The sequence below is a fragment of the Coregonus lavaretus genome, assembly GCF_964263955.1.
Source record: "Coregonus lavaretus genome assembly, chromosome: 22".
NCBI lineage: Eukaryota > Metazoa > Chordata > Actinopteri > Salmoniformes > Salmonidae > Coregonus > Coregonus lavaretus.
In genome coordinates, this window is record NC_140009.1 from 9,696,212 (window position 1) to 9,701,043 (window position 4,832).

Below are 4,832 nucleotides of genomic sequence, written 5' to 3' on the forward strand. Positions count from 1 at the left end.
TTTAGTCTCACAGTTGAAGTGTACCTATAATAAAAATGACAGACCTCTACATGCTTTGTAAGTAGGACAACCTGCAAAATCGGCAGTGTATCAAATACTTGTTCTCCCCACTGTATTGTATGTAATGGCCATTAAAAACAAATAATCCAAGAGACTTCCTCTGTGGCAGCAACTTGCAAAATGATCACTTGGCCAAGTGGTAAGGATGTAAGGATTTAGCTCATATTTCAACCAACCTATTGTTACAAAGAAAAGTCCATCTGCAGCATGTAGGACAGTATTTGGATCTAACTACAACATTGCCACAACAAGTAGCTGCTGTGCCATTTGCCAGTGACTGGAACAGGGTGATGAGTAACTAACTGTAAGGTGTTATATCATGAGTTTAACTATCTAAGTATTACACACACAGTATTAATGCTGGACACAGATCATTGCCTTATGATGTTTGTCTTAAATCTAGAGCCCATATGTCAACTCTGACTAGCCAAATTTGTACCAGGTCCTCTGAGGAACAGTCTTGAAGATAACCAAATGGGAATTCTGCCATTTACCATGATATGGATAACATATGATTTATTTCGATATAGAAAATATCATTAGAATGTAAAATATATTAAATAATGCAATGCTAAAAACTACATTTGCACATTGTAAAATAATCTCACTAGCACTTTTTTAAAATTGTGTTAGAATAACAATTTTTGTTTTGTTTTACATATTGTAAAATAAATCAGAGATTTATTTTGTGAAGGCTTTTATTTTGCTTATACATACAGTATAAAAAAAAATATATTGAATATCTTGTGTGTTATATTTTAAAACGTTTGATGCAGTATGTAATTTTGATGAAGATTTCTAAGGGGAAGAGCATGCGCCATTGAGATGCTGCGATGCAGTACTACTAGAAAGGCTTGTGTGATTCATAACACACAGAAGGGATTTTTGGTTTCAAATATCAAGTGCTCCAGTGTTAAGTAGCCTATTAGATTATTTGTGTGTGTTTAATTACAGTATTTCCCTCAGACCACCCAGAGCTCAGTTAAACTTTAATATTTCTCATAAAGACCTTCTAATTTGCTCCACACAACACAGGAGTATTCATTTGATTAAGAATAAAAAAATAAAAATTTATTTTCTTGGGATTTCATAATTTTCAACATATTTAATGTCTGGCTTCAAGTGTAATTTATGTTCACTTCCTAGAAGCAGTTTGCTCTCGTTTAAAAAAATACAAATTCATTAAGATTAAAAGGTCCTCTTTTGTGGGAGATATTACAGAATTTGAGTTTGACAAGAAACTATAACTCTCTTTCTGTATATGCTTCTTGACTGCCTGCCATGGTCCTTCAAGACTAAACCTGGCATATAGAAAATACTCTAATGCTCTCTCACCTTTCAAAATTGAAAACCACATGGTAATAGTGGGGGTTTTGGTTCTTGGTTATGAAACTTCGAGACAGAACAAACATTCCCTCCTAAATGTAGTGCTAGAACTCAATACGCCTTTAATACTGTTGGTAGCGAGATTACAAGAGAGCCACTCTGAAGACTCTATAAATCTAAGGATGAGGACACAAGGCAAGTTTTATAGCAAGGCTATGGTAACAGAAATGTTAAGTTAGGAATATTTTTTAACAACTTTTTTTACATTGACTGTCCTTGTACTCATAGATTATAGCCTGGGTCGGTCAAAAGGTGAAACATTTAAATGTAGTCATTAAATGTAGAAAATCTAAATGAAATATACATTACCAAAATCATTTGTATGGTGTCATCTTTTGCGCTCTGCCAAATTGTTCTTGACAGTATCTTTAATCCAAAGTATGACTCACAAAGGGAAAAAATGAATTTATAATGAAAGCTTTGTGGATGTATTCCATATCATACAAAATTGTAAAAAATTGAATAGATATTTAAAAAAAGACTCATTCCCCAGTGTTGAATATGATTTGTTTATTTTAAAATCAACATTAGGTCTTTTAAAATGTTCTGTTCATTTTCATAAACTATACAGACCAATTACCATGGTTACCATGGAATATGTTGTACTGTAATTATTGTATACAGTACATTAAACTGGAATATCCATAATTAATTGATACAGGCTAACGCTAACCAACTATGCAAAGTGGTAAAGAAACACTTGTTGCGACAGTTGACAGTTGAATAGCTCTTATGGCATCTGCTGTATGATTGACAGTGAACAGATAGTAGTCCAAATGGGGCTACAACTCTCCCCTACACAACAATCTCTCTTCCTCATCCCCTCTCCTATTCCAGGATGTCATTTTGAGTTTTGTTTTCTCAAATCCTACACAAAGGCATGGAAAGAAGGGTACAGTCAAGCCTGAGAAAATGGCATATTATCATCCACTGAGTACTTTGGCAAAGGATACTGTCTTGAAAAGGAAATAGTAACACTGTTGACTTCATCGAACTGTTATTATTGTACCCTGTATCATGTAAGATTTAACATCAGTCTTCCATTCATAACATAGAATAGTGATAGATGACTGTAAACCTATGTTGACATCCCAAGTGTTCCATCAACCTTGTCCCTCACAATTTATGAAGGGTTTCATGCTTAATACCACTGTGATTCTGTGCTAAAAATCCACTCGCCCGATTCAGAATAACAAAATGGCAATAAAACTTACTTCAATAAAAATACTCTGTCTTTGTGCATACATTTGAAATAATCAAACCAACTTTTAACAATTACCATTTTAAACATCTCAAGTTTAATTGTTCATTTGAATCTACACCAAGGATTTATGTTTCATCCCATCTTTTAAACTGGCAGACACTTTGAATCCTCCCTTGTTAACTGGTGACCTTGTAATGGGTTCACGGTTCTGGACTTGCACTAATGAGCAGGTGGGAAACGTCCCTTATGATAAAGAGGTTCATTCAAGCTCACGTCACTTTATTAATCCATAAACTCATACAATGTCATTATAGTATGAGTTTGAGCCTGTAGGCATTAGCTAACAGCAGCAGTACATTACCCGCTCATTCAACTCAAACCTCAGTCACCACTGCAAGGGGAAGCGATGGGATAGTTAATGCAGTTCAAACCGGTTTTAATGACAAATGCCCAGTTTGTCAGTGAAGTGCAGCTGCCATATTAAGCCAGGGCTCTAGCATGCTAAAGTTTGTTGGCTATGTTTAGCCAGTGCCCTCTGAGCTCTGGGCTATTTCTGTCTGGAGTCTAGAGCAGGCCGGCCTTCAGTCCCATACTGTATCTGAGAGAGACAGCTGCCCCCCCCCCCCCTCCCAGCACCTCAGCTACCCCACGACGCCCCCAGAGCAAGAAGCCATAGACCTGGGGTCTGATCACTTGGGTTGACTGGCATGGAGGCCTGGAGGTTAGCTGTTACAGATCGCATTGTCAGCTGAGTGGGAGAGGATGAGTCTTTCCTCTAGCAGAGATTCGGAGGTCATGTTTCAACAGGCAGGTGAAACATCTCTGCTCACTTCCAAGCAAGTCTTACATTTTAGTCATTTAGCAGACACTCTTATCCAGAGCGACTTAGAGTTAAGTGCATTAATCTTAAAATAGCTAGGTGGAACAACCACATATTACAGTCATAGTAAGTAAATGTTTCCTCAAAGTAGCCATCAGCTAGTAAGAAAATAATTCAAAGCAAGTCTGGTCTACCATAACTGACAGAGAACATTTGAATGGAAAAAAAAGACCAACCAATGTCACAGATGATTTACCCAGAAAAACTGGAGCAGATAGTTTATCAGTGAGTGGCTTGGCAGCAATCTCAGGTCAGGGTCATATTACTGATTGGCAAGAAAACAGTTGATGTTTTACTTTTGGTCAAAGTTCAATTACTCTTTGGTTATTTTAACTGGTTGTCAAACAGTAGTTGTAGAGAACACTTCACTCAGTCCCTAAAGTGTACTAGACTATCATTTACACAATCAAACATCTGCATCAACAACACAAGTCATTGAGCGTCTATATCCATGGCTTATTGGGGTGCACTTGTCACATTGACATGCCCATCCCAGCTAGAACACATTCTTGACCTACATAGACGGGTTGGTTGTTTACCAACAAAACCGACACGTGCGCAACTATGGGGCAAAACAGACGGTGTTGGCTTAGACTGTTGGCAACATGTAAACTATTATGTACAATGAGCACTTGTCTCAAATACATTGTTACAGTTGTTGGTTAGCGAGTTTTTGCCATATTAGCATAGACATGGTCAAAACAAAACATGGTATCAATAACAAGATACGAGCTGAAATTAGACACTTACGATTCCTCAAAAAGGCAGGTTCTTGTCATTGTTGCTAGTGATCTGACCGTTCAGAATCATAAATGCACACCTTTCGACCTCATGCCTCATTTGTGATGTCAGTCAACCAGTCTATAGTGTTTGAAAAGGAAGATAACCCTACTGCATGAGCACAACCACTGATAGTGGCTAAAATAATACTTACTCATAAGAAACATGTCTAAAAAGCAAATGAAACATGCTTATTGTCATACATGACTGGAAAGACATGGTGCCTCCTGGTCTTCAATCTTAGTCTCATGAAGGAAGAGAAGTATTCAGAAAGCATATTTATCAAATCACGGTTGGATCGTCATCAAGGATGATGCAATTATGTCTCTGTGAGAGGCTGTTTTAGAACAGAAACCTTAGTCATGAAGAAAACAGATTTGCATAACCCTAACCATTTGTGCTTCCATATTTGGCCATTTAAAACTGAGTAAAAGAGCACTAGATGTACAATTAAACTAAATGATTTACTTATACAGCATGTCGGGCAGATACTGTAAATGACCAAACAGAGTTCTTGCAAGA